The sequence below is a fragment of the Phaethon aethereus genome (genome assembly GCF_964289735.1).
Source record: "Phaethon aethereus genome assembly, chromosome: 1".
NCBI lineage: Eukaryota > Metazoa > Chordata > Aves > Phaethontiformes > Phaethontidae > Phaethon > Phaethon aethereus.
Genome location: NC_138575.1, coordinates 148,889,223 through 148,899,111, shown reverse-complemented (window position 1 = coordinate 148,899,111; position 9,889 = coordinate 148,889,223).

Sequence of the window (9,889 nt, the reverse complement as noted above, 5' to 3'; positions counted from 1 at the left end):
AGTTATGTGAATAAACAGCCAGACACTGAGAAATTTTAGTGGCATGTGACTCTTCTTGCTTGCAAAAGATGTGCTCTGTATGCAGGGTAAAATATTGGCCAAATTTTGTAGTGCTTCATATGGTTTGGACCATCTCATGGCTAGATCTGGATCCCCCCAACCTAGAATACAACCCCGTCATGAAAGAGCGGAACAAGGGAATAGGTTGTTAACAGGCAATGCATTAAGATCAAAATATCTCTCAGACAAACCCTTTTTGTGTCACCGTCACAAATAGTTCAGGCAAAATCATTTGTATTACTGGCATGTCTCAACCCACTACGCTTTGGCCCTCGTTTGTTGTTGAAGTGGACAACTTCTATTTCTCCTTATGTATCTTAAAATCTTTAAACCTCCCTTTTGACAAAGACCATTGATACCTGCAACTTTTTCCTGTGAAAAAAAGCATTATTAAAAAATGTGTCCACCACTAATTGCTTGACAGTGACATGAAGTGCTGCTTGTTTGTGAGCTTGCTCATGGACAATTTTTACAGTTGCTGGAAAGCATGGCAGCACCTGAGCCCAGGCATTGGAGGAGCAGTGATGGCAGCACAGCACAGAGCTGGAAATCCTTTTGTGGTGGTTTTCCTGTGGGAAGTGAAGAAATGTTCTGCTGAAACACAATTAAGTAAGTGAATGACAAATGCTAAAACCAGTGCTTTGAAAAATGAACGTAAACCTTTCTAGGCCATCTGTTTCCTAAATCTGGGAGGCAATCCAGTCTGTAAGTATGTTCCCAAACACCTTTCATGGTCAGCAAGGGGTTTCTCCTACCCAAAGCTGAAATTTTTCCCAGGACTAGGTGCCCAGTAGTACTCCTGAGATAATCATATTACCTCAGATAATACCTAAAGGACAGGAACTCAAGTGGATTTTTTTTTTCCTGATTCAGCTATAATTACTATAAGGAAGGGAAATCTGTGGGGTGCACTCAGATATACCTTGTCGTTGAAATCCACATCTGTGACACAGTTTGATTCACAGACGCTGAATATTAGAAAGGCAACATTCATGATAGTGATAAATATATGTGCTTCATTTAACGATGGTGGTTCAGGTAATTAGGAAGGACGCCTAGAATGAAGCTGGCATCTGAAACCTGCAGGTTTCCCTTCACAGAAAGGCATAAAGGAGTAAAGCAGGGGGAATTAGCAGATTTGTCTTTCAAGCCCTGTATCTCTGCCTGTGGCAGAGTTTCTATCGATCGGAGAAGGAAAAGGATGCCGCCTTTGAACCTCTTTGCTTTCTTACCCCATAGAGCTTTGGATCATATCAAACGAGGGTCGTTGGCAAGGATGCGTGCGTGCACACAACAGCAGCAGGTAAGGGCATTGTTGCCACCAGAAAGAAAGGTTTCTCCCATTCAGCCCTTGTAATCCTGGGCAGGGCTTTATTTAGATGTTTCTCATTACCACAGTGTGTTTAAATAGATACCCAGAGAAATCAGCAGGGAGCAACAGCTCTCGTCACTGCCTGGCAGGGTTGATTATGACAAGGGTCATGTAATGGCTTAATATGATGCCATTTAATATCCTACTTAAGCAATGTAACTATGGGGTTTATTTGATAGAGCAAGAAAGTTTATCTCCTGCAGAAAGCATGAATGAGATTGCCAGATGCAGGTGCTGCTGAGTTATAAGATTCATTTTTTACATTATATAGTTTTTACAGCCTTGTCCACTCGGGTGATTTTCATTTTCTAAATCCAATGCAGTCTGTCTCTTCAGTCTGTCTCAGTGGTGCCCCTGTATAAATAAGCCACTTTCCTCTAGTAGTTGGCAGCTCTCATTACAAATATTTTCTGCCAGCTGCTCTTGGAAGATTTCTTTATTTTAACTCTTCACAACAAAATGGAGATCTCAGACACTCATTCCATGTTTTAACATAGTATGCCTCAAAGGAAGTGACTCAGTCTTTGTGTACAGTCTTAGTCGACAGCAAAGTTTTCATGCAGGAACATAAAAAAGAGATTTATGTAACTAATATAACACTGAAAACAAACAAGCCCTCCAACCAAGTTCAAAGCACCAGGTTAACACATACTTTCTAAATAAATATGGTGCTTTCAAATTTGTCTAGACCTCATGATCTAAATCTTAAGATACTCAAAGAAGGGAGGGTGAAATTTCAGAGCCATTGGGGATTTTCTGTAAGAATCAGCAAAAGCTGAGCTCTTGCAACATCTTCTGAAGGACTGGAAAAGGAGAGATAGGGTGCCTATCGCTGAGGGCAGGGGCCAGGAGCCTCTGGGGAAACACATACCCACCAATGTAACACCGATTCCTGCAAAAAACACTGAGGCAAATAATCAGACACCTGGAAGGGAGCAGGGAAGGAGTAGCTGCCAACATGGATTTGTCAAACCGGCCTTATTTCCTTATGTGACAGGGTGACAGATCTCGCTGACAGAAGCAAATGCATGTCTGGTCACGGCGTCTCCCACAGAGCACTCGCAGGCGAGCGCAGCAAGTGTGTGGTCTAGGCAGATCTGCTGCATGGTGGGCACAAAACGGGCTGGAAAAGATTACTCAGAGAGTACTGGTGATTAGCTCGTTATCAAAATGGAAGTTTTGACTGAGAAGGGCACAATGAGAGGCTGCTGTGGCCCTGCGATTGCTCGGTGTCTTAGGCAACGAAGCCAACGGTGCCGATGAGGGACACGAGGATGAGCCTGTGGCATTTACAGACAGCAGCACGGGGGGAGCGCGCCCCGCGGCGCTGCGGGGCAGGCCTCAAAGGGCTTGATGTATTTGAGATATGCACCCCCTCCCCTCAAAAAAAAAGAAAAAGAAAAAATATGCAATTTAACAGGGAAATGTCCAAAACACAAATGACGAATGCCAGAGAGGGACCAGCTCTGCAAATAAATAAATCTGTAAATCAAAAAATCTAGTGCATCATGGGCTGAATGTGAGTCTACTGTGTCATGCTGCAATGAAAAAGATAAACCTCTTACTCCTACATGTCTGCAAGAACATGTAAAGTGATGTTTTACCTCTGTTCAGCATTGGCATGGTCTCAGCTGGAAGGTTATGTCAGGTTTGGGTGCTGCACTTGAAGAAAGGTGGGACCCAGCTGGAGACAACTCAGAAGAGACCACTGGAAAAGGCAGAGCCGAGAAAAGACGGCCCGTTAGCCGAGTCTGAAGGGAATGGGTGCGGTTTAGCCTTAGGAGAGACAGCTGATCCACCCTTCACGCCTCTCGATCCGGCTGGGACTGGACCGATGTTTCAGCCATCATGGTGTAGATTCCCGCAACACAGGCCCTCCCTTGCCACGGCAGGGGCTGTCGGGAGAGGTCGTCAGGCCTCCTTACTGGCGGCTGAAGAAGGGCTGAGACAGAGGCGTCTCTGGGGAGGAGCCCGCCTGCAAGCAAACCCCAAAGCGGGTCAGGGAGGTGGTGGGTCACTCTGCGAGCGGGGCAGCCAGCTCTGCTGGAGTGACCCAGCGGCTGCCGGCACCCATGGGTGGGTTTAAGGACATCCACAGTCCTGCTGAAACTGGTGGTCAGGGCAGTCACCCTTCTTCCAGGCTGAGGTCTTACACGCTGCTTGCTCCCCCACTGCTAAATGATGAGAGAAATGACGGAAAAGGCTACTGAAAGATGTCAAGTTGTACTTGGCACCGGGTCCAGGTGGCCGGGGTCAAGGGACCATCTGCCTTGCTGTGCTGCCTGCCCTGTACGCGCGCCTACGCACAAGTGCTTCTACCTTGAGGTCCATGCGACCGTAATCTGTGTTTGGGTCAGCGCCTCTCTCCAAATTGCTATGAGACTTATCTGTATGTTACTCAAAACATCACAGTGTTCAAAAAACGTGTGGATGTGGCACTTCAGGACATGGTTTAGGGGACATGGTGGCGCTGGATTAATGGTTGGACTTGATGATCTTGAAGGTCCTTTCCAACCTAGTGATTCTGTGATTCTGTGATTCTGTAATTACGACAAAGTGGTTTTTTTACAAGAAAGAGCCGGGTGAAGTACTGAGTGTTCAAAGAATTGCGTCTGGGAGGGGGGAACAAAGGAGTCGTGGGCCGTGTGGTGTCCTGCGGTTTGAAAGCCTCAAAGACATGTAAGCATCTTGCGGTGAGCCGAGGTGGGGGGCCTTCACTTCTAACCTACCAGGAAATGGGCAGTTCCTTGCCTTGCTCCCTGTTCCTCTGTCTGGTCAGAGGGCACGTTGGCCAAACAGCCCAGGCTTTTAAAGACAGCAATGGAAAGAGCCTGCTATGCTTCTCGCCTCGAGAAGAAACGCCTTTCTGTCCCTGGGGAGAACGCAGGTTTGTGACAAAATACGGGGGAGGACATCCCACTCTGCCCGCCAGCCTTTGAAAGCCGTATCGTGCCCTCCCGGCTGGCACGACCAAGGAACTGGTCCTCTCCTTGTCCACCGGGAATTAAGTCTGGCTGAAGGACCGTAGAAAATCTGAAGCGATTCAGACAAGCATGACTCAGCCACCCTGTCACAGTAAGTTTATAATGCTGAGGAAGAAATTTACTCTTGAACATATTTTAATTGACACACCAGATTATAGACACTGAAAGAATATCTTTCAAAATAAAAGATGACAGACTTCCAACATCTGGTCTAATTCCCTGCAACTATACTAGCAGCTGTAAACTGTTATGTATTCTATTAGCAAATATCCTTCCTTTATTTCCTTTTTCTAAGTATATGAATGTATTTGTATGTATTTTTATTACAGCTATAATAATCTATCTTAATTTTATATATTCACGCTTGAATTCTGGATTTAAACAAAAACTGCTCGTGGTGCGCAAAATTCTGCTCATAGAAACGGGTAGGAGTTTTGCTAATTACTTATGTGGGGCTAGGATTTTGCTCAATAAGATTATGCATGTCTCAGGAGTTTCCAGAAGCAATATAAACTGTGAGAATGAAGCTGAAGTTGTGTTTATAGGCACCATAATTGCACCAGAAAAATTCTGGGGTTTTTGTTGTTGCCGTTGTTGAGCTTATTTGCATTTTTTCTGGAGCTGATTGAATGAGGACTGCTTGTGAGCCCTTATTTTGGCTGTCTCACAGTGATCAGAGGATGACAGAGTGGAAGAGCTGTGCCAGCTTCACTCACTGCACCCCGTCCCACAAGCCCTCAGGCAGGGCTTGCGCAGATCTGAGGGGGGGCTCCCGGGACTGGGAAGTAAAACCTGCCAAGCTGCTGGTTCAGCTGATTTAAAAAAAAAAATTTAAATCTTTTCCTGCCTGCAGAAGTTGTGCCTGAAGGAGGTGATGCCCAGCTTCTGCTGCCCTTGGACCCGCCAGCGTTCTGCTCCTGTGCGTGCTCCCTAACCCCTGTTGGCCTCAAAAGCTGACTTAGCGGAGACCTACTATTTCTGGTCTGTTTTCACACAGGTCGCTCAGCTGGTAAATTCAAGGGGCAGTAACTTCCAGCAAAGCAGCAGTGGCAAGTACTTGGGGCTGGCGACCTTAGCCACTGGAGCAGAAGTAGCCATCACAAGATGTGTCCCATCCTTTGCCCCATCACTCGCTACAGCCAGTGTTAAAATCCCGGCTTTTGTTGACCACGCAGAACTGGTTTGGTAGGGCAATGCTCAAAGCACCTAGCACATTTCACAGACAACGTGTGTTAATGGAGTGTGAGGCGGAAGCCAGCCTCCGAAACAGCAGCGGGCCGTCAACAGATGCGTCGTAGTGCTCATTCATCCAACATCAGCCTCTCCAAATACCTACGTTAAAAAGTAAGCTTTGAAGCCAGCCTGGGAGGTAAAAAATGAAGGAGATGAGAAATTTGCATCTTTTCGTGCATTCAGTCAAAACTCCTCCTGCAAAAATGCATAAAAGCCCCTAGCCGTTATGGATTTGTATATGCAGATTTACTTCTTCAGCTGCTTTACGGTAAGACGCAGAAACTTGTCAACAGAAGCACCGTCACTGTGTTCCATTAGCATGTATTTATTTACATGACTATCAGAAGCCAACCACTTAAATAAATCATTGTTAGGGAAGTGGACTACTTAAAGAATGTGTGGGCCATCCACCCATAAAACACTAATTATCACAGCAGCACCTCTCCAATGAATCGCCAGTAATGAGTCACTATTATGGAAAGTATCAACTTTCAGTGCAACTCAGCCACACTGTATTCGGTCAAGTAATTGTACCAAAGTGCCTAACAAATAAAACTTTTCAATGAAAATACACAGTTCTCTGAGCAAAGTCATTTTCCAAGAGGGGTCAGTGATTTTTTGCAATTTATATTATGAGCAAAGGACACCTTGATCTGTGTCTTGCTTATTGGTGTTTGGAAACACGGGTAGCTCTTTACTTACAAGAGGAATGCTGGCAAAACCTGTCATCCTTAGGTATGAGGTCACTTTTGTACATCTGTTCTTCTTACCAGGAGGGAAGAAGATTTAAGGCTTTTAAAAGCAAATGTAATGTGATTTCATGATGTCATGATGTGGATATGCAAATGAAAATATTCTCTGCCTGATACTTATGGCCACGTCTTGGTAGCCTCCGGAGGCAGTGTATCTTAGTCATGAGGCAGACAAAACAGGTTTTTCAGATTTCCTGAAAGTCTTCATAGGATTCCCGTGAGCAGCATCTTTCCATACACGGAGGGGGAGAAGAGGCAGTTTAATACTCGTGCAGAATGGGGCAGGACTTTGATTCATGGCAAAAAATCTGCCTTCATTGAAAAGCAGTTGTCTATCTTGGATCTTCTCAATAAGTCAAGACTCCCTCCTCTGAAGCAGCTGCTGTCTACATCTCTGCCCCAAACAGCCTGCGACGTTACGGAGAATCAGGTCATCGCCACAGCTCATTGCAGCCTTCAGCTTCATTTTAATGGGAGGAAATGGTGCCTCTTGCTGCGTAACATCTAGAATGGCTAGAAGGAAATCTGCTCAGCGGTGTGCCTCCCCATCCTCCTTCGGGAGGGGCGAAGTCCACGGCTGCATGGTACTCGGGGGGCCACGGACAGGAGGTGGCAGCCCCAGGCGGTGACAAATTCGTAAAGTGGGTGCCTTGGCTGCGTACCAGGTAACCTCCAGCAGCACTGCAGCTGGCGCTGCTTCCCGGGCCGTGGAAGCAGGCAGCGAGGGGAAAGGCAGGGCTTGTGTTAAGCTAGGGAGCTTTTTACGCTATGCGAAGCCCTGGTGTCTTGATGCACAAAGCTGGGCAAAGATACTATGACACCAACGCATCCCAGAGACTGGCTTCCTCCTCTGTACATTAATGAGACAAAGCAGGTCCGGGCTGAGATCTGTGGTTAGTAGTTATCACAGGGGCTCTAGAAAAGAGAAGATACTGCATTTTCTCTTGTTCCTGATCTATGTACAGACTGAGGGCCTGTTAAAAGAAATATTCGACGCTTAACACATGGCATCAGTCAATGGAGAGAATGGAATATTTCCTCCCCTCTGCTCCAGTTTCAGTGCCTGGTTTAATTTTGAAAGGCATTCTTGCAGAGGGATGGATATGGGCTCCTCCTGCATCCTGTGAGGACCACAGCTGCACACTCACATGCACCACCATTCTGCAACTCTCATGCATATAGACAGATTTCCCTGAGAAACCTGTTTTCTGGGTTACTCCCTGTGAGGTCTGTCACCAGCTGACAGTATTGCTCACTTTTTGTGTTTCCAAGAGTACCTTCTGAGTGCCCATGGGTTGCATGTACGTAGCCATGCACTGCTTTGGTCTTACAACATCTACATGAAACAGCTTATTTTGGAGGTCTGCTCTTGTGAGGGACACATGGCTACCTGTGATGTGGCTGGGAACAGGACAGCAGGGCATTTACATTCTTCTTGTGTTGCCTCAGGCAGCTGTCTTTTCCTGATCCTGTTGTGTGAACAGTGGTTTTCCTGCCTCAATCAAATCTCCTTGCTGAGGTTTTCTTCGCTAAAAACATTTTTACTTTCTTCTCCCGTACATATCTGTGCCAAGGATAAAGCTGTGTCACAAGAGGATAGTTTTCCAGGCTGAACGGACACTTAATGGGCATGCCGCGTGCTTCAAACCAAGCAGGTATAGGCTTGGGAACAGGATATTATGGGGTCTGATTTATCACAGATCCATTTATCATGGATTCAAGCAGACGGCATGAGGCTGGAGCGGTGGGTGCTCGCCCTCCAGCACGCAGGGCTCTGTGGCCGTAGGCAAGGCAGGCCCACAGCTCCCACCCAGGACCTGTTTGTGGGATGCTGCCTTTTGTGGCTGCTTCATTGCTCCTGCCACAATCCAACATGTGGTTCAAAACTGCTGGTGGGCAGCTCGGCTTTTGGCAGGACAGGAGCCTTCCCTGATCCATTAAATACTTCTGGCTGTTAAGGCCACACATCAGGTTTCCCCCTGCAGAAACCCCAAGGCAGCACTAGCCATAGACTTTGTGGGTTGGTTTTTTTTAACCTTAATTTCTCACACAGCTACTCCTTGTCAAGCCTGGGCCTGGTCCAGGGAACGAAACTTGCCCCTACATTCTTAAAAAAACATCATATATCTTCTTTTTGAATTGTACACCCAAGTGAGCTATAAATGGAGAGTAACTACCATACGCAAGAACAAAAGGGTTTGCTGAGCAGTGATAAATAATAAATTGCCCAGGAAAAAAATGCATCCCCTACCTTGGGTTCTGTTTTGCTTTGGCTTAGCACAATTTCCACAAAATTTTGGCAATTGCGCTGCCATTATCTTTTCATGACGGAGGCCCTAGGAACTTGTTCAGCCCACAGCGAGAGCCCTTTATGTACCTACTAATGTGTTGGTTCGCAGACAGACGGAGGGAGGCTGCTGATCTGAATAGCAATCAGATGCCGGCGTACGCCGCCTCTCCACGAGAGCCGTGGACATTAATAACGTCTCTGGGGAGTGGCTGCAGCTGTAATAAAGAAAAGATATCTGCAGTGTTTGCACAGCTCTCTTCATTCATCCTGATATGTAGTGAAGTGCGATAATAAGGACTTTACAAAATCTAACTGACAATCTTGAGGGGGGCATTCGTCATGGGGGAAAAAGAGGGAAGAAACATTTGTTTCTGCTAGGCGTGGTCGAAACACAGTGATATTTTTAAAATTGACCCTCTGGTTCTTGGTACGGGGTTTTTTTTTGGTACATGGAACAACGAGCCTTTCTGAATATAACCTAAGGGGTTTTGATTTGGAGCTCTGACTCTGGAAAAATGTCACCTCACAGGCCTGCGTGCAGGTTTGAATCCTCCATCCACAAGACAGTTGTGATTAAAGCAAGCTTGGAAAAAATCATTGCTTTTCTTCTGAACGCCCAGATACAACACGGCATCAGTTACACAGTGAAAAACTGAAACTGGATATATCTAATAGCTTTGACAATAATATTACAGGCCAGCTCCTGCGAATGCAGCGCGTCCCGGATCAAGCCCGCGGTGCCTCCTCCAAGCCATCGGGAGCTAAGCGTCGGCAGGCTGAGCACCGGGGACTTGCACTGGTGCTGCATAACCGCCTGGGGTTTCAGGAGCCGCTCACCTTCGCAGGGCAACGCAACGCCCCAGGTGCCCTCCTGAGAGCCACTGGGGCTGCGTGGGATCCGGTCCCCAGCGTTTGCCTTTCCGGGAAGCGCAGGCAGCTGCCCGCGGGTCGGGTCACAGACAGGCTCTGGGTCTCAGAGTTAAATCACACCTCGCAAGGGTTAAGCAAAGACAAGGGGGTACTCGAGGCACAGCAAGGCATTATGTTTACCATCTAGTATTTTTCTTTTGGAGGCTTTTATTTTTAATGTTGCAACACCATGCGCTCATCGCCTCGCTCCAAAGACAAGGGAGCGTTCAGAAACAGCGAGAGAAAAACCATTTGCCGGCTCCGTGACTCAGATCTCTGACTTGCACGG